Source organism: Opisthocomus hoazin, chromosome 5 (genome assembly GCF_030867145.1).
Source record: "Opisthocomus hoazin isolate bOpiHoa1 chromosome 5, bOpiHoa1.hap1, whole genome shotgun sequence".
Taxonomy (NCBI): domain Eukaryota; kingdom Metazoa; phylum Chordata; class Aves; order Opisthocomiformes; family Opisthocomidae; genus Opisthocomus; species Opisthocomus hoazin.
The window spans coordinates 71,465,787-71,486,837 of record NC_134418.1 but is presented as its reverse complement, the minus strand read 5'-3'; the positions used below and the strand labels follow the sequence as shown (position 1 = coordinate 71,486,837).

General features: G+C 39.4%; 1 protein-coding gene across 1 annotated transcript in view; it reads left to right on the top strand.

Moving 5' to 3' along the window:
* The first annotated feature begins 20,865 nt into the window (after window positions 1-20,865).
* SPOCK3 (SPARC (osteonectin), cwcv and kazal like domains proteoglycan 3) overlaps window positions 20,866-21,051 on the top strand; it is a 232,908-nt gene continuing 232,722 nt past the window's right edge. The window contains exon 1 of the mRNA XM_075421673.1: window positions 20,866-20,953. The gene's annotated coding sequence lies outside the window, so the exon portion shown is untranslated. The remainder of the gene's footprint in view (window positions 20,954-21,051) is intronic.

The following is a 21,051-nucleotide window of genomic DNA, read 5'->3' as shown; positions in this document are numbered from 1 at the left end:
GAAGAAATAATCACAAAAAAACTATTGCCATGAAACCATCCTTTAGTAATAATTATCTTATTCAGTCAGAAATTAAATAGCCTTAGTAATAGGATTTAGATTTGAATTACTGCTACTCTTGCCTACTAATTGTCTTTCAAAATATCATTGTATATTAATTCCATACCACTTTAATATCACCCCATATTAATTCTAATAAAACAACATTATCTGCTTTCATACCTCCATCTTAATTACATGTGTGTGAAAAATTGCTGAAGGAGAAAATAGATATATATGAGTTTTCAAACTAACTAATATTTCCAGTGAAAAGGTGGTTGTTACCACATAAATAAACTCTGAGTTTTCCAGCTGCTGTACTTACAAAAGTAACTGCTCCCATAAGCATCCCGATAGAAGTGGAACAACAAAACAACCCCGGAAAGTGTAACTGACCTAGCATTGTTCATGCAGTCTCTTTTATTCACATAACAGGTTGGATGAATGGCCAAACCATATAATCACATTTTCCAGCTTTTCCCATACATTGTGTTTAACGGTGTGTAAAAAAGAAAACATAATACCTAGTTCTCAACCATAAGCTAGACTTTTTGTAGTTTTACCTCATGTGATAAAATTCTCTGTGAAACAGACATGTAAATACTAGATTAAAAAAGATTAAGAAGAGTTCTGGTGTTACGAAAAAAATGAAAAATATTAACTTGTGTCTTGTGAGATCCCACTGATTTGATGCTCAAAACGATTTTTTTAAAAAGTCTATTTTGACAGGGAAAAGCATGCAGCATGGATTTTATTAGCATTGCTGTTATATGGAAAACCTGAGCACCTTTTTTATAATGTGCATATTTTGTATGTACAGTATTGACTTCAAAATGAGTTACAAATTTGAAACTTCTAAATCTGTACTTTGGCTATGGGATAAAACATGTTTCAAAGTATGAATTACTGACATTGAAGGAGGAAATTTAACCAAACTAGGAAATCAAGCAGGTTAACCATGTTTATACTAGGTTTAAGCCATCCTCAAACACTGTACAGAAAGACACAGATAATGAAAACTGTCTTTAAATTTAAATAATGGTAACCATTTTTATATTTAAATAATAGTCATTGTAGAATGTAATGCTGTTTCAATCTCTCTCACCATTTGACTACGTAAAATTTTTCCAGCTACAGTAAGAAAAAGACAGAATCAGATGTCTTATTTCTAGTGACAACTTTCAGACTTCCCTTCTTCCATCTCTACCCTGCTGTCTCTTGAAGAAGATACCTTAGGTTATCCTTACCTTACAGATGACTCCATTATCTCGAGCAATGACATGCATGGGACTGTCTATGAAAGGAGAGATCATTCCTGCTTAATTGGATGGTAGAATTGGAATTCCTTCATCTTAAAATGAGTTTCTCAGAGGAAGGAAGAAGTAAGCAAGCCAATAGTGGAGAATGTTGAAAGATGACATGATGACTGATCATTAAAAATAAAATAGTGTAGCCTTGCTCTAAGCTGACATCATTTTGCGAGGTATCTTTATCCCATTTTTTAAAATCTTGATGTGGCACACCTTATTTGACAGTCGGCAGCAAGAAACTGCTGAAGGCCAAATCTTTGGGTGCTGAAATTGATCTTACAGGAAGGCTAATGGGAAGAAGGCTAAATGTTCCTGCAGTGGATGAGTACTTCTGCAGATCTGCTGTTCTTCAGGTCTGCTAGGTCAAATTTGGAACCATCAGTTAAAGCATAATTCTTGATTAACAGAAAGTTTTGAAGATCTAGTACTTTGGTACAAGCACACTTTAAGAACATTTCTGCAAAAGTCCTTAATTCACCTACTTTCACTTTAAGAAAGCTGACTGAGATAAGATCTTCTTGCTCACAAACGACTATGCCCTGTACAGTTTTGTTGATGGTCATTTGCAAGGAATGTTCATAAAGTTCAATCAATGAGGACTGCATCAGGTAGGACACCGAAGGGATGAGGGGAACAGAGTGGAATATATACAGCACAGCTTGTCCAGGAGACAAAAAGCAGCTTAGTAGTGCTGATGTATTTTTTTTCACCCTCCAGAAGTTGCTTGAGACCAATAGCTGTGGACAGAAGTTCAACAAGAGGCCAACACTTTGCTGTGCCTCAGTGGAGAAACCCAGGTCCACTCAATCTGATTGCATTACAAGTGGCTTTCTACAAGATCAGCTCAGTCTGTTATGGACTCTTTCCAGTAGCTGTATCGTGTTCCAGGGGGATAGGGCTTGTTATTTATACACTTAATACTGCATCCAGAATCTGCAGAAGTTAAATTTAGCATAGCTCATTTGAATTCTTGGATTGGGGTTGTTTGGTGTGTTTTCCTGGCAAGAAAGAAAAACATATAGGATTAAAAATACATACTTTATAAATAGTATTTTATTTGTAGAATCAGAGTTTATTTTATAAACAGAACTTCTTGAAAACGTTATCTATTTCTCCAATGGCAAAATTTAGAATATGTAGCAAAAATAAATTGTATGCCTGTAGTAAATGCTTTGCATTTTGTGAATGCTTTGAAGAAAGAGCTGTTTCTTGAGAATCATTTGAACATTTTGTATGTTTTATTACAATCTTAGAGACTCTGTGCAGCGTGTTATTCTTCAGCAAAAGAATGGAGGGGGAGGAGGACATATTGCCTCTTTTTGCACCGTACCACTGCCCAATGGCACTTGGGAGAAGTGTACCCTGATAATAAGGTCACTGAATTGTTGGGAGAGATATGACTTTATCTAGTGTAACGAAACTGATGAACAGGTAGCATTCTTCCTGCCATTAAGATACACTTTTAAAAGTCTCATACTCTTTTGGCAGCCTGAAGGACAGAGTAAAATGCTAATACAAGGAGAATGAATAGAAATTGCTTCAGACTGCCGTTTCACATTTAAGCAAAATTTATGTTATACGAACTGTTACTTGTGATAAGTTCATAGTTTTTTTCTTAAAAAACACATGCAGTACAACAGAACATAGTACGTACGAGCTTGCTATTATCTGTGTCAAAAACTGCTTCCTTCAGCGAGGGAAAACTAAATGGGAATCAGGAAAGATCTCCCAGGTTCTAAACAATCTCTTTTTGCAGCCATGTCCATACTGAGGCATTCTGCCTGTAAACAGGTAAAAACAGCATGTGCTGATCTAGATGCTATATTTGATCTGTCGTCTTAAAAATGTCCTCCTCAAGAGAAATTCTGTCAGCACATGGGTGGATACTCCTGTGCCTCTCATACGTTCACCTAGCTTGTAGAGTGGAAACACTTCACTTGGAGAATTCAGGGCACTCAAATCCAAGGAGTTGCAGTTCCATTTCTTATGATCTTATCCCACATCATCTAGGCCTTCCCCGACGCCAAATGCCAAGGTCCTCCAAGGCTGCTCTTTGCTCCCAGTCTTCTCTCAAAGGTAGGTGAGAAGGAAGGAAGGAAGAAGTAAGCACTGTGCAGCTGACAGTGTTCCCATCTCTGTTCTAGAAACATGCAGGGTTTTATAGCATTTCAGCTACTAGAACACTCCATGTTACTGTGAAAATCAGCAACTTGATGGTAACAAAACACACAAGTGTTTCAGGATTTATCAGACACTTGGCAACTAGTTCTGCACCCTGTGAACTGGTGCTTCTAAATTTCTGAAAAACCGTTTGGCTGTGTTATGATATAGATACAATATAATTAACTGTGTATATGCAAAACTTCCAGGTAGTGAGCTTGCCTCCTCTGAGACTCTCAGCATGGAAACACTAAAATACGAGAGCTACTTTGAAAGTATAAAGGAAACACGCAGCTCCCTACTGATGCATGTCAGTGCACAAGTGGTTTACAACAGGGATGATAGCTATGCATTTAGGGGTGCTGAATCTTACAGAAAGGTGATTCTAAACAGTGCAGAAAACAAGAGATAACACATCCCAAGATATCAGAACTGTGCTGATGGATAGCCTCAACACATCATTCCCTAATGCTGTTTGTGTGTACAAAGCATCTTTGGGAGTACTAGTGAATTGCTGGGAGATGTCTGATAGTAATACTGTTTTTACGGAATATGTCTGCTGTTTCCCAGTTCTGGAATATGACACTGTTTAAAAAAAAATTAAAAATGTTAAGTGGAAAGAATAAAGTGGGAAAGGAAAATTTGAAAGCAAGCTGTTCCTTCAACAGCTAGACAGAAGAAGTTACAAAAGCCTTTCATTTGGTGTGCTTGGCTGACGGAGACTTAAATGAATGCCTTAGAGTGCCAGGCATCCATCATACATTGTGATGCAGCTCTAGCAGAGTCAGAAATGGGTAATTACTGTAATTTTTTGCTGTAGTTGGCTCAAGTACACATAGTAAATGATCTGCAAAACCCCATTTGAAATTGGGGCTCTGATGCAGCGTGTTATTAGACCTATGTTAGAACATTTTAACAAAAACCGAACACACCAACGATAACATTCAAAGCTTATAAAAAGCAGTCATAATTAAGTTTCATATTTTAAAAAAGTTGAGTGCGATTTTTCTGCTTAACCTTTACTATATCTGAACTTTAGCACTGTTTTCTAAGTGACAGAGATAGTGATGTGACTGTTGTCTTGACTTGGGTGGATGGCTTTGCTGCTTTGAAATATACTTCCCAGGCAGTTCAGTGTAAACATTTCCACAGATGTGGAGGTTTTGTGATTCTTGCAGCATTTGTGTTTGCTGCCCAGAAATGACATACTATCTTGTTGCACTTCTCATTCCATCTCTGGGCTCGGCTATTTTCTCCAGGAAGCATTTCTTTTGATCTTACCTCCTTCGCCATGTCAGAATTGTGACCTGTACATGAATGTTCCTTTTGTTTCCCTGAAGGTGGATTTATGATGAACAATGATTTTGGTTTTGCTTAAATCTTTTGCACAAAATCTTATCTGTAGGAAACAGTAGTAAAAAATTTTCACCCATCTTGCATGAAATTGCCAGCAACAGCAGTAGCAGTGTCTGATTGACCCACATGTTTTCTCCACCGACAAGAGGTGGCCTTCCCCTTGCCAAATAATCCACTTTGCTACGCACACGTACATAGATCTATTAATTTGTGATAGGCTTACAGATTTCCTTGGTGTCCATTGAACTGTTGCGGATGCTTTTCAAGCACCCATAGAAGAAGATGAGCTGCACATGTCACATTACTCTATAGGAGTTGTGTGCCTAGCATAGTGTTACTGCAATGCGATAGCACTACTTGCTTTCTTGCTGCAGTGCTGTAGCAGGGAGATGACATGCTGAGAGGAAATACAAATGATTCTAAAGGCAGATCTACACAGATAACTTCCACTGATGTTAAAATGAGGATTGCTATGTTGCTATGAGGACACATGGCTCTTACTGATGTTCTTGCGTTAGCTTCTCAAAGAACAGCAGTCCTAAAGGACATGCGTAATCACACTGGAGTGCCAGCAAAGCTTTGGATAACTGTAAAGGCATGAGTTCCAGTATCTGCAAGCAAAGTTTCCAGGATCAAGACTTTTTATAGATACAACTAGTTCTAGTGTAAGGAACAAACAGAAACACTCCCATTGTCAAGCAATATCCATTTTATGTAGATACATCATTAAAAAGTGAAATAAAATATTTTAATTTAAAAATCAAATAAGGAATGGAAAAATGATTGCCAGGACAATGTGAAAGTACAGGAATTGTAGTAACTTGTCTTGAACCTCCAAAACACATCTTGACTGATGTTCAAAAAAATAAATGTGATTTTCAGTTATCACTAGGGGGCACTCCTCTCCTAAATACATTAGGAAAAAGGCGCAAACAGCATATTCCTATAAAAAGGTTTTCTCAGTGAGATGTTAAGAACATACACACGGGTCTATTTAAAGAGTTTTCTATGTTTCTAGAAGTAAATGCTAAAAATTAAGAATATATTGGTAATGAGCCTTTTTTCATATTCCTTGAATTTATGAATCTTTGACTAAGTTTAATTTAAAAATGAGTACAGAAATGTTGGTTTCCATTTTAAAAAGCTGACACTGTCTTGAGGAACTGGGATATTTAATGTATTCTCTTTGATTTGTGTCAGTTCCTGAAGATTATTATTAAATGTCTTATTCCTGATTCGAACTCAAAGATATTCTCATAAGACTGTCATGTTCTTAATCTTCATCGTTAGTTTGTAATCATTAACTTAATACTAGTTAATACTTCCCTACTCATTATCCATATACTTCTGAAGAAATTTATAATTTAATACTCTTTTACTTAAACAACAAAAAAAAGCTTTCTAAATGTTAAGTGTATGTAAATTGTTAACTACTAGCATTCTTCAGACCTTTAACCCAAGTATGTATTTGATTCCCTGTGAGTACATTGGCACTGTAAACAGGGCAAAACAACTTTATTGCCAGCTGTATAAAGCAGTTTGTAAGTGAGTGGATCTGAATAGGATTAGAGAAATTAAGGGAAAGATCAGCCATTCAAATAAAAAAAAAAAGAAGGGGAGTTGTGGCAGTATAAAACATGAAACAGTATTATAAGTCAAAACTCATTGATTTCAGCATTTACTTTTTAGTTTAGCTTGCTGTAACGTCTTGATAAAACTAATTTCTAAATATAATAAAGGATTAGAACAAATATGCACATGTTTTTTCAGGTTGGGAAAAACAGTGCACAAGTTATGGAAAGGACAGTAATATTTTAAATACTAAGTTCATTATTAAGAGAAAAGGATTAATTACATGTTCTATAGCTGCATGTCTTTTCATATTCTCTGCATACACAGCCTAGGATCAGGGTTAATCAGATTCAAACTTAATTTCAAGTCTTTAGCGATCAGTGCAGACTTCTGGCATACTTAACGTGACATGGGATGTATCGATCAGTGCAGTCTAGTCATTTAATGTTCTGCGTGGCAGTTATAATTTGTTTCTGTCAGTCTAATTCTATGCACCATTTCCAGAACAATTTCTAAGAGGAGGCATCAAGATGAAAATTTCATACGCACATTTCTATGACACTGTCTAAAAATGTCTGTGCTGTGTCTGTCAAAATATTACCTATCACCATAGCTTCCGTTTTGGTCTGAGAACTAACGTCTGTTCCAAAATTGTGGAGCTACTTTTCATACTACCGAAATAGTTACAGGTTGATGTCAAAAATCAGAAAGCTCCATGTCATTCACTCACTGCTGGTTTTCAAGCTGCTCTTGGTGCATGATTCCCTCTCTCTTCCAGGACCACTTTAGGTGAAAATGTAGCTGTTTGTTGTGAGTCTCTCTCAAAAAGAAAGGACTGAGTCACCCCAGCATTATGACTCTGATATGCAGTCAGCAATATAAAGCGTTATGGAGTGATGAAGAATGGGGTTGTTCCTCATCCTTGATCAAAAGGACACATTCTATCATGTGGCTAAAACTGTTTCTACTCTGTAACTCCGAGTCTCTGAGAGAGACCCTGTTATTAGGTACAGGTGATTCTTTCATAGAGTTCTGATGAGCACTAGATGCTGTGCAGTATTTTGGAAAAGGTGGCACATTGATTTCTTGGAATTTGTCTGGATTTGTATACTTTAATGAATGCAATGTAATCCCTCCTTCAAAGGTGTTGATATTTTGGAGTTTGGATTCTCAAAGATGCTGGCAATTACCAACTCCTATGTTCTAAACTCTCCCTTTTGCTATTGAATGTATGAATTAGAGTGGCATGTGAAAATTAAACTCCTGTATAAAGTCCGAAGCTGCGCTTGTGAAAGCAAGTAAAGAATCCCGGAAGGACCAGCCTTCTTGCTCTATCTTGTATTTCAGGGATAACTTATTTCTGGTATTTGGAGAGACTACGCTGAGTATAAGAGGTTTCTCTGAAACACAAACAGCCTCCTTGACATGCATGCTAGAGCTTGGAAGAGACACTCTAGGTTATTGATTTTAATCTATGATATATGGAAGTAGAGGGGAAAAAAAAGAACAAAACAAAAAAAAGCCCAAAACACATAGTAGTGAGAAATCAGTTACTTGCTGTTGTACTCTTATGAATTGGTATAGTTATGAACGGTGTGATGTATGTTAATACTATAAAAGGATAAATTACAATAATTGATTATAGTGACATAGAAAAATCATGATCTTTAAAATCTTAAAAAAAATCCTAAGTACTATGTTGTATATTAACAAACTACCATTTTACTCTAATAAATTGGGAAACTATTCGGCACCTAGTGTTTTAAGCTAATAAAATATCTAAACAAGGACTGTTTGAAGAGCTATTAACTGAAGGTCAACTTACGGTCTAGTATACAGCCTAGCCGCATGGGAAGAATGTGAAGAGAGAGGAAAGGAGGAAGGAAGGAAGCTTCATTAACTAGGTTAACAAATTTCTGTATTTCTGATGAACTCTGTAGGAATCTCTGGAGGAACTGAGGTCTACTGGTGGGGTTCCAGCTGCTGAATCTAGACTGTAGCTCAGTGGGTTACCATCAGTCTTGATGCCAGCATCTTCACTGCTGTCTGTAAAGGTACCATGCCATACCAAAACATGCTGTAGAAAAACATGTCGTTCCCAATCTAGACCACAAAACTTCAGGAGAAATTATAAACCTGTGATCTCACTAATCTGGCCAAACCCATTTGGATTAAACTCTGAATAAATTACAGACTTTAGAGGTCTGTGCTCATCAGCATGTGTGGAGGGGCAAACAACATGTTGAGCAAAGTCTTTTTCTGCCCCTCTCCTCCCCCCTGCAACTTTCCATCCATGGCTATGCATTTTTTGTTAAAGGCAGGATTTGTTTTCAAGGACTCTGAAAACTGAAGCAGAACTGAAGTAATATAATTTACTAATGAAATTCTTTTGCACATAGTCTTGTATAAACTTTAAAACTGCAGTCACTTCTTTACACACCAACATCTTCAATCTACCCTTTAAAAATACACATCTAAAAAACATTTGTTCCAAACCTGTATATGCACAGCTATTGGATACAGTCTGGGTCTATGTTAGGAAGAAATGGTTTGCTAAGAATGTGGAAAAACTGCCATCTCAGGGGGGATTTAGAGTTAAGATTGGATTTATGTTAATTCTTCTAGTGGCATCTTGTGCTCTTTGAGCCAGGTCACCCTAAAGGAAAATTATCATTATGTAAAGGGCATGTAAGCTTCCAACAGATTTAGAAACTGCTTTCCAGACTCCTCGCTATATGTAAAAAAACTTTCATTCCTTTCACATTTCATTTCACGTCAAATCTAGATGGAAAGTCAATGTCCTAAAACTTTCTGTAGAATCCAAACTTCAAAACTGTCTTTTTAGTTTCAGTGTTTTGGTTGCCCTGAATTGAAATGTTAATTTTAATTTAATTTAATCTGAATATTCAGAATTTGAGTCTGTCAAACTGCACCTTCTGGTATCTCTAAATTATTTCTTTATTGTCTAAACTCATTGTGTTCCTGTTCTCTCCTATGGTCTACCTAAGAATCCAGATGGTTAGAAATTTCCAGGTCTCTGACCAGGCTCTAAGGCAAAACTACACCTTCTACAATTCATCATGGTCTCCTTTGAGGTTTAGACACACATCTGGCCCACAGAGACTGGGACTCCGAGGAATTTAGTCTTTGAAATATAGCAACTGGAGTTCCTTTCCTCAGTTCCTTAAGTTTATTTTCTGTCCTCTTTTTTTTTTTTCTTTTTCTTTAGAGCCTTGTTTCTGATTTTTGATGTATCAAAGGTGCTGAAAAAATTAAAATGGTAATAAGAATGATCATATTGCAAAATATTTAGTTCCTAGATGTCCCGATTAAACAAGCTGCCAATTGTGAAACACTGCTGCCAATTCAAAATGAGCAAATGACCAGCTCAGTATAGAGACATTTGGCTGGACATTGCAATAATTTATAATTATAAATACGTACCAATCTACTCCCAGTAGCTTCATCAACCCCAGTAATCTGGAAGGCCAACTGTACTCTACAGCAGTGTTGTTTATGTTGTGTTCTTCTTGTTCCACATCAATTTTCCACTTCTGAAATAGACCACATATGCGATTATTTATAAAGTTAAAAATACAGCCAAAGCAGTCAACTGAAAAAAATGACAGGATGAAGGAGAGAAGAAAAACGTGGAAAGGAATAAGTAAAAGAGAAACTAGGTATTTGTAGTCTGAAAATCATAGAAAAGAAAATGGATTGAAAGGAAGCGATTTTGAAACACAGCAAGTGACAGAGATGAGAAAGGTATAGGTGTCTTTAATACATGAAATTTCTGTAAAAAGGGCCTGTGAAGCAATTTGTCATTGAAATGTTTTGTCCTGCAGCAAATTTCATATTTTCATATTTTCAAATTGGATAGCAATGTGCAGAGCGTCTTCTGACTTATAACCTAAAAAATCCTACCTTCTTTTTTTCAAGATTTATGATTAATTTACTTTTCAATTCTACAGAAAGTTTGATGATTGCAACACAAGTTTATTACAAAAAGATAGCTTCAAAGACCTAGACCGCATATCAACGTTATTTGTAAAGAAATTGTACATAACTGTGTAGCCTCCTCTTGCCTCTGAATGATTTGATAACAAGGTAAGGCATGAAGCATGTGTAATAGTGCCTACAGGCCCAAAACAAATTATTGTAATGGGCACAAATGCGTACTCTTGTCAAATTAAGTATTTGATTAGAAATTGACTTGGCTCCAAAAGAAGACGTGGTTTTGAAGAAGAAAAATATGCCAATAAAGTAAAACCATGTAATCCTGAAATGTCTTATGCAGGTATAGAAACAGAGCCAAAGAACAGATGTGGTTTGTGATCTGACTGTAAAAGTGAGTAACATTCCTCTTGTGTTGCAATACAGATTCCTTTAACGCTAACACTTTGCTCCAAAATCTAACATGATAACTACACAAAGTCATCATTTACTTTTTAATTATGGTTGTATCAATAAATCTTCATACAGATACTCCCCAATTCTCTCTGAATTTCATAGCAAAACTCTGTTGAATATGTGCAGTCCTCCAGGTTTACATCAAGGTAAAGAGTTATTTTAGGTGTATGATCCATGGTTGATTCAACCAAACTCTAAAAATTACATCCCTGTGGCTAGCTAATTTAGTAGGTTAATTCATCAGCTTACAGTTAGTCAATACAGAATTGCAGGCCAACCTGTCATCACTGTAAGATACAGGATACTTGTAGGGCAGAAGGCCTTTGTCCAGTTGCTGACAAAAGAAAGGGCCAAGATGGTGCTTATGTTTGATCAGCTTAGCTTTTGCTTTTGTGAAGACTTTGGTTCCCTTGAACAGTTACGCTGTCTGAATTCAGAAAGATTTCCATCTTTCAGAAACACAAGATTAGGCCAAATTAGTAACTGTTAGTACTTCGTAGTTAGCCGTCTTTGCTCTCCAAAAACATATGCCTATTTTCTTTCATTTCTCACATAAAATATTTTGAGAAAGAACAACTTTTTTCATAAATGACACTTCATTATGAACATTTTTAAACATTATTGGAATTCTTTAGATTTTTTTGAAATCCTCTGCAACAGTCTCAATCATACGTTAATGAATACATTAGAAGTGTGTCATAATGTGTTATATTCAGAAGATATAGGTTGATAGATAGCAGTGTCCAGTTTATAAACAAATAGCTTGTATCATATCCAGTGCTTTGGATATCATGCATAAAACACATTACAGGAAAGCATTCATCTCTCAATAAATAAGATTTCAAAAAAGCCTAAGACATGGACTGATGTAAAGCAGAATATTTCTGCATTTGATAAATTTGATTAAAATGTGGTTTAGTTATTTGAGTAAACTTTGCCGTTTTCATCAGTATTTTGGTAAAACTGAAAAAAATGACCTCAGTTTTGCACACAAAAAAAAAGAAAGCAGAGTCATGTAGAATGCTGAAAAAAATGAAAAATGTCTTAACGTTACAATTGTATTTGTCATCAAATAACTTGTTTGCCACATTATGTACAGGCTAAAGCTACTGTTAAGAAAGACATTCAAGAATTTTAAGGACCCCGTCTCCTCAAAATAAGATGTAAAAGCAGACAATGGCTTGTGGTCAGGGAGAGTAAACATTAGAAAGGAGATTAATTAGCATGCCAAAAGAACTTTACTAAGACGAGGCGGCTACAATGGGGAAAAATCTCCAGTTGCGCAGAGCTATCAGGAGGGAGGAAAAAGGGTAAATGAAGAATCAAAGAGGACCCCCTACCTGTTCAATGAGTCGCAATGATTAGAATGATTCATGGATTTTTCAAACTGTATGATGAAGAGACATTTCTTAAGAGACACTAGTGATCTCTATAGTAAGCAAAAACAGGAGAGCTTCTTTCAGAGAGAAAATAAAAAAAAAGTTTTTCTGCTGATATGTAGCATGAATTTTTTTCATGTTACTTTTATCCTTATTCAGAAGAATGCAGACCTAACCTGCACAGAAACTGTCTGGGATGGGATTTGTACAAAACAGTTTCATTACATACTTCACCCTCTAGCTTTGTCTGTACTAGAAACACTTGCTCAGGTAAGTTACACAAGTGGATTTGCAAAACGATTCTTATAACTCCTTTCAGACCTGAAAAATTCATAATGAAATAAGGTCACCCAACAACACTATACTTTTCACATCATAGTTTCATCCACAGTATTAGCTAATTCTCTTTCCTTATCCTTATTCCTCATTTTTGCTGGAGAATGAAAATTATGTGTGGAAGACCTTCTCCAGTCATATACTTTGGAAAACAGAATCACAGAATCACAGAATGGTAGGGGTTGGAAGGGACCTCTGTGGCTCATCTAGTCCAGCCCTCCCGCCGAAGCAGGGTTACCTACAGTAGGCTGTAGAGGACCTTGTCCAGGCGGGTCTTGAATATCTCCAGAGAAGGAGACTCCACAACCTCCCTGGACAGCCTGTTCCAGTGCTCCGTCACCCTCAGAGGGAAGAAGTTCTTCCTCACGTTCAGATGGAACTTCCTGTGCTTCAGTTTCTGCCCATTGCCCCTTGTCCTGTCGCTGGGCACTACTGAAAAGAGCTTGGCCCCATCCTCCTGACACCCACCCTTCAGATATTTGTAAGTATATATTAGGTCCCCTCGCAGCCTTCTCCTCTTCAGGCTGAACAAGCCCAGCTCCCTCAGCCTCTCCTCGTAGGAGAGATGTTCCAGTCCCCTCACCATCCTTGTTGCCCTCCGCTGGACTCTCTCCAGTAGCTCTTCATCTTTCTTGAACTGGGGAGCCCAGAACTGGACACAGTACTCCAGATGAGGCCTCACTAGGGCAGTGTAGAGGGGAAGGAGAACCTCCCTCGACCTACTGGCCACGCTCCTCCTAATGCACCACAGAATGCCATTGGCCTTCTTGGCAGCCAGGGCACACTGCTGGCTCATGGTTAACCTGTCGTCCACCAGGACACCCAGGTCCCTCTCCGCAGAGCTGCTCTCCAGCAGGTCCGCCCCAAGCCTGTACTGGTGCATGGGGTTGTTCCTCCCCAGGTGCAGGACCCTGCATTTGCCTTTGTTGAACCTCATCAGGTTCCTCTCTGCCCAACTTTCCAGCCTGTTGAGATCATGCTGAATGGCAGCACAGCCCTCTGGTGTATCTACCACACCTCCCAGTTTGGTGTCGTCAGCAAACTTGCTGAGGGTACATTCTAACTCTTCATCCAGGTCGTTGATGAAGAAGTTAAAGAAGGCTGGGCCCAGTACTGACCCCTGAGGGACACCACTAGTTACCAGCCTCCAACTAGACTCAGCGCCGCTGATGACAACCCTCTGAGTTCTGCCATTCAGCCAGTTCTCAATCCACTTCACCGACCACTCATCCAGCCCATACTTCCTGAGCTTCCCTAGGAGGATATTATGGGAGACCCTGTCAAAAGCCTTGCTGAAGTCCAGGTAGACAACATCCACGGCTCTCCCTTCATCTACCCAGCCAGTCATGCCATCGTAGAAAGCTATCAGATTGGTCAGGCATGATTTCCCCTTGGTGAATCCATGCTGACTACTCCTGATAACCTTCTTTTCTTCCACTTGCTTCACGATGGCCTCCAGGATAAGCTGCTCCATCACCTTTCCCGGGATGGAGGTGAGGCTGACCGGCCTGTAGTTCCCTGGGTCCTCCTTCTTGCCCTTTTTGAAGACTGGAATGACATTGGCCTTTCTCCAGTCCTGTACAGGTCTTTCCAGACCTATACAGAAAGTATAAGGGGTATGAATTAGAGAACTGCTCACCCACTCCTTAAACTTCTAGGATCCTTAATTATAGAAAATTGCGAAGTAAACAGTTTTCCTCCTCTTGGGAGCTGAAGGAACAAAATCCCACAACTGAAGAAAAACATCATATAGCTTGTAATATGTACACTCCTAACGACAAAGTTCGCTAAAGCTGAAAATATGAATTCCCAAAGTATGCCTTAAATAATATGTAACAGAATAGAATCAGGGGAATATAGTGGCACTTGAGTCCACTCTGCTGATAAGGGAACCTGAGGTCACAAATGTTCTTATCTTATTAACAAGGAAGAAATTTAGAGAGGTCAAAGCTCGCAAAGGGTGTCTATGTCCTAACCACCTTCTGAATTGCTTCTATTGAGATTTTGTGGTATCAGATCATTGAAACAGGTGACCATCCAACACACAAAGCTCTACTGACTACCCAACATCTTTTGGTGCTTAAATGGAGTCAAGTCTGAAAATCCAACCTCAGCTATGGAAGCTGAAAGAAGGCGTTTTTTCAAGGAGATTGTGAATAACACATTAAGGTTTTAACAGGCATTAACGTGACTTCAGTTAAAGGGTCCATCCATCTTACGATGTTATGACTGTTTTGTACACAGAATATCTACTGCATAAAATGTTTGTCTCAAAAGGGTGTGTCTGGGACTAGGGCAGAGGGAGATGTTTGCCTTTTTCTGGAAGCTGTGATGTGTGCCAGAAGAAGCTCCTGGGTAGGAAAAGATTCTGATTATTTACAGAACTATTGAGTCAGATGAGAAGAGTTTTCAGTTTACAACGATTAAACTGCATCTAAAAGGTTTGACATGCAGACATAGAAGATTGTCCTTGGCATCAAGACACTGCGTATCATTGTGTTCTATATTTTAACACACAGTTTAAATCGTTCACTGGATATGAACAGAGTTTTGAATTTTTGAACATTAGGAAATACAAAATTTCATTGCTTGCTTTCCTAGAGATATAACCTTAACTTTGATGACAACAACAACTGAAAATATGCAGCAGTCAAGGTGAAAAATTAAGATTTCATACCTAGACAATGTATTTTTCTTGAATAGGCTAGGTCAAACAAGAGCCACTGAGGTTGGTGTGGAAGTTAAAGTTCTGAAGCCTGTATTACATCAAAAGCTAGATCCTTCTGTGTTTAAAAGCTTTGGATGAAGAACTCAAACCCCATGAAATTCTCCTATTTTTGAAGGCTTGACTTCCAGGATTTATCTACATAAACTTCTGTTGCATCTGCTGTAGTGGTTGGGCCTATATAGAATGGCAGAAAGATTAGATGAGATGGCAGGCAGAGATGTCACATCTGTAAGATGTTCTCTTTTTCAGTTCTAACCTTGTGAGGACTTTGCTCAGACCTGTCTTGAGATGGTCTTCTACTCCTGATCTTGGACAAGCCCATTCATCAATACCTTATTCGGAAGGGTATACAAGCTGTCAATAAGCACAGATGGATTTGTGGTTAATGCTGATCACCTGATGTTCTGTGCTCTCTGGATCTTTGTGTTTTTTGGCTTTTTAACAGTAGTTGTGCCAGCAGAGAGGCACAGATGTTTAGGAATCTAATCATATTCATGAAGAATGAGAACTATAAGCACCTTGGAGCATTTACTCCACAGGATAAATATGAAGGATTAAATTGCAATAACAGCAAAAGAGTAGGAAAAGTGATAGAAGACCAAATTTATTAAATCTTGAGGTCTGCAGCTGCCTGAAGTAGAAGATGAAAGTCAAGGAAGATTATGAGAGTTGAATATTTCAAAGCAGTTCAAGACACAAGTACCAAAAGCCAAGGGGAAGCTGAGATGCAGCTAGCAAAAGACATCAAAGTTCATGAGAAATCATTACGAACGTAGTTTGCGTTAGTATAAAGAGGGTAAAAGAAAGGGAAGTGCTCTTTGTGGAGGAAGAATTTAGTAAGCAGAGAAATGGAAAAGACAATCACTTAAAACCTATATACAAAATGTCAATGGCATGTAGGTGGTTAGATCAGCTATCGCAGCAGTGACAAGAAAAAAGAAAAAGCTTACGTAAGACTTTGTAAAAACTCTAACAACTCCACTTTGTAATTTTTATAAGAATTTTATTGTTTTAATCATCTTATGAACTCTTCCCCTGAATATTTACAAAATCGTTTGAAAGGATCTTGGAATTGTTAGTAGCTGCTTTTGAGAAACAGTGGAGAACAAGTGGGGTACGAGATGACTGTAAAAAAGCAAACTAAAAGGGTTTTTTAAAAAAAAGTTACTTTCAAAAGAGTGGGTTGAAAAAGGGTCAGAAAATTAAACTCCTGTTGTCCTACTGTCAATTTGTAGAAAATACAGCTAATTCAGTACACTGTTTCTAAATGTCTGGAAGATACTAAAAAGATGCATAGTAGTCAGCAGGTATTTGACACAACAAATCATATCAAGCCAAAATAATTTCTGTTTATGAAGTAATCCTTCTGCTCTGTTTAACAGTGGGAAGGCATAAACAAGGTATTCTAGTGTTCTAGGAACTGACGATGAAAAAGCAGCTGAATTTGAAAGATTCAACAGGATAATAGAGAAAGTGATCAGAGGTCTCGAAATCATTGTGTAAGACTAAAAGAGTAGGGTAGAAATATGGTAATAAACATCACAGCGAGGATATACGGAATGGAGTTACAATAGTTTACAATAGTTTACAATATAGATGAGACTGCTGAACAGAGGAAGATAGTAATTTTTTCTTCATGTTTTTGGTGAATGAGATTCACCATAGAATGTTCTAAGGTTAAACTGCAACACGAAAAACTTTTTTTCCGGTACTGGAAACCTCTTTCTGAAGTTGGACTAATAAAAGTCGCTGACATAGATTCGTGTGGAGAGACTGACAGAGACTCCACTGATGGTGACTCTGCAGTCTAAAAATAGATTCAGATCAACATCTGCTAGGAGTGACAAGGTGTATCTGGACAATGGGATAGTTCAATTGCTTGAATTGATAGTTGCTTGTGGACAATGGGATAGTTCAATGTGCCCTTGGGATTCCCCTCAGCATAATTCTTAAAAATTATTTTAAGTGCAAGGGCCGTGTTGTTATATTTGAATGAGCTTAGCTCCATGCTTTAGTGCCTTAAACGAACACATTATTCATTCGCAGGAAGTGGTTAAAGCACTTTTGAGACACAGAGTTCAGGACAGTAACTTCTTTGTATTTCCTAGTAATTTCTCAGCACGTCCCTTCTGTTTCATCATTAACCTACACATACAAACTTCTCTTCCAATATATTTCTTGGTACATCTATTACATAATTCCAACACCCTTTCATGTAACATACAGATGTGTATACATAATACTTGTTTATATGTATACTCCCTCTTTTTTTCATCTCTCCATCCTTTTCCTTATGCAACATCCATATTGTTTATGACAATCTTGTAACCTTATACAAGTGTATTACCAGCTACATCATCTTCTTTGCTATCATCTCGCTGTAGGCTCCATCAGCTAGTCAGAGGTAAAGCAACCTGAATAGATTTGATTTTAAACTAGTAAGTCTTCATATTTGAAAAATCTGTATTACTAAAAACTTGGAAAATATATCATATTTTGAAATGGAGAAGAAAGATAATTTATTATCAATAATAACAATGTTTCTTAACTGGACAATGATGAAAAGAGCTATTAGTCAGAGTTTCTAAACTTTCAGTTTAAAATTATGTACCTGTTACCATTAGTGTTATTCTCTCATCACTACTGCAGTACTGAATTCCCTGTCACATCTTCAAGATGCTATTTTTAGGCATATCAGTATGTAACAACACAGATGTATTTTCTGTGAGAAATGTATGTACATTTAAAATAAAGGAAAGAATAATTCTCAAGATACATAAATTTAATTTTTGAAGAGCAGTGAAATTATTGAGGAAAAAAAGAAAACTTAGTTTTGTATCTTCAAAAATGCCATTTCAATCAAGTATCATTTTTTGTGTGCTTGAATAAATGGAATTACCAACTTGAGTAAAGTCCTTGATCAGAATGAGGCTCTTCAACCAATTATGTGGAGATCAGAGTGCTTAAAATTATAAGGAATACATTTAGAATTATTAAAGGCTTCAAATAGCCTGGTTCAGGCAAAATTACATATAATTGATCATTTAGTATGTGTTGTCAGTAGAAACTCCAGTTATAGGTGTGGAAGACCACTTTTTAGACAAATTGCAGTGAAACTTTTGTAAAATCCAAACCATACCAGAGCTCCCTTTTTGCAGGAATTTTACTGAATGCAAATCCCAGCCACTTTTATTCCTCTTCTCTAAGTATGGAAAGATACACCGTAAATTAAAGTTCTGAACAATGTTATCTGGATGAAAATGTGAAACACAGATGAAGCAAAACCAAAACAGATTACCTTAATTGCTAGGCAAGTGAAACTACAAATTTTGGAATTAGGATGCTTTTAAAAAAGTTTAAATAAGTGATTCTTAAAAAAAAAACCCAACAAACATTAGCTTTAGAGAGTAATGTCTTTGCCAAAGGGCAAAGCAATTTGTAGGAAATTAACATTAAGACTGACAAACACAAACTGGATTGTCAGAGAGTGATTGTATAAGGGACTGGCTCTATAACCTGCCCTGAGAATAACATGACTGTTTTATTGATTCTTATTTAGCCTCTGTGCAGTCCCTCTGGCCCTTTGCTTTGAATTTTATGATTCATTTATTACAGAATATCATTCTGGATAGGTAGCATTTTCAGTCAGGTACATAAATCCTAATCTGGCAATCATCCTCGATATCTGTCAGGCTAGTGACAAGATTCTCATTGATTTTAGGGATACAGGCTTAGGAAGAAAATGGCATGTATTATGCAGTATAAGATGCAGGTTAGTGGACTTAATGCATACTTTACTATCTGTGTGCAGTTACAGCTTATGACCAAACTCGAAACTTGCAAAGATCAGTCACAATCTCATGTTCACCTCTCTGCATCAAGTGGCATTTTTCTGCTTACCAGATCTGAAAATCTCTTGATGGACTTGGCCCTAGTTCGAAGTCTGAAAGTTACTCTCCATTTTCACCATGGACAATGCTTTCAGATACTACACTAGGAGCGTTGTGTTCTCTTAACATGGCAACCTTGAGGTGGGTCAGCCTTGGCTAGCAGCCAGACTTGCACCCAGCTGCTCGCAGCCCCCCCACCAGTAGGACAGCAGCAGCAAACAGGAAGAACAGCAATGAGAAAGCTTGTGGGTTAAGATAAAAGCAGGGATATTGCTCACTAATTACTGTTGCAGCTAAAACAGACTTGACTTGGAGAAGATTGATTTATTGTCGATTAAAATAAAAATATAATTGCTAATAATTTGGGTAGTGGGAAACAAGAAGACATGCATTAAAACACCACCTTTTCTCCCTCCTTTCTCAGACTCAGCTTCATTCCAGACTCCTCTCCCTGACCAGCACAGGGGGAATTGGGCAGGGAGAGTACAGTCGGTATGTCACAGTTTCTCTTCACCGGTCCTTCCTTCTCATGCTTTTCCTCTGCTCTGGCAGGACTCCTCCATGGGCTGCAGTGCTCCAGAAAAACGTGCCCCAGAGTGGGCTCACCACGGTGTCTTTAGGAGTGTCCATTCGCTCCAGCACGGGTCTTCTGGGGGCTGCAGTGCTCTGCCATGGAGCATCTCCATCTCCTCCTTTTCTCTCTCCGACCTTGGCGTTCCCTTTTGTTTCTTACTCTTTTTGTTCCCACCTCCTCCCTCCACACAGCATTTTCTGCCCTTTCTCAGCTATGCTCTTGCAGAGGCCCCACCGGCTTTGCCGCTGGGCTCAGCCACGGCCCGCAGTGCCCCCGCCGTGGAGCCGCCAGGAGCATGGCGGACGTGGAACCCCTCTCCTCTTCTCTCGCCGCAGAGCCCGGCCCGGCGGTCCCTGTCGCCCTCCCGCCACCAACACCTTGCGAGGCGCAGCCGAGACCAGCCTGAGCAGCAGGGTGTTGCGCAGGTCCGGGGGATGCGGCGAACCTTACGGAATGCCATGGATTAGGTCAAGAGGGTGGCAGGTGGAATTCGAAATGAAACATGGAGCCAGTACCCTGGAAAGGTAATTGGACTATTTATGCGTCTTGCTCATTTCTAAATTAAATTTAACTAATTCGGGACAGAAACCAGATGTGAAGTCTTTGAGTTAACGTACAGCTGCTGTTCAAAAGGCAAAAGGAGGGCGAAGCATGCACGATTCTTACAGAAGGGAGTAAGGGAGGCGGCGTGAGGATGCCGGCCCGTGCCCAGCTCGCAGCCAGCGGCGATGCGGGAGCCTGCCCGCCTCTTTTCCCCTGAGGCACAGGACGCGTTATCTTGACATCACCGCGAGTTCAAAGACTGGACCCGCCTCGGGGTTTTCGCAGCACTAACTCGGGGCCCGAGGTGCGAACGCCGCCGCGGAGGAGTTCCATCGGCCCCCAGCCTCGGGCCCGGAGGCGCCGGCGGCACAGCGCGGCTCCCGCGGCGCCCTGAGGGGGGCGGCGGAGGCGGCCGGAGGGCCCCGGCCCCGCGCCCCTCGACTCGGGACGAGGGCTCCGCGGGGAAGGCCCCGCCCGCCCGCAGAGCGCGAGCCCCCGGCGCGGCGTCGCGCGGAGCGAGGCGGGGGCGGGGCGGGGCGAGCGGCGGGCGGCGCGCGGGGCGGCCGGCGGCGGGCAGACGGCAGCGCGTGCGGGGAGGGAGCGGGGCCGCCTCTCCGGGCCGCAGCGAGCAGCGCGGTCGCGGGGCTCGCAGCAAGGTGAGGGGCTGGGCAGCCTCCCCGTCCCCCCCGCGCCCGGGCGGCTGTCCCGGTGCTCCCGCCGGATCCCCCCCCGGCTGGGGTTCGGCTCCGGTGTG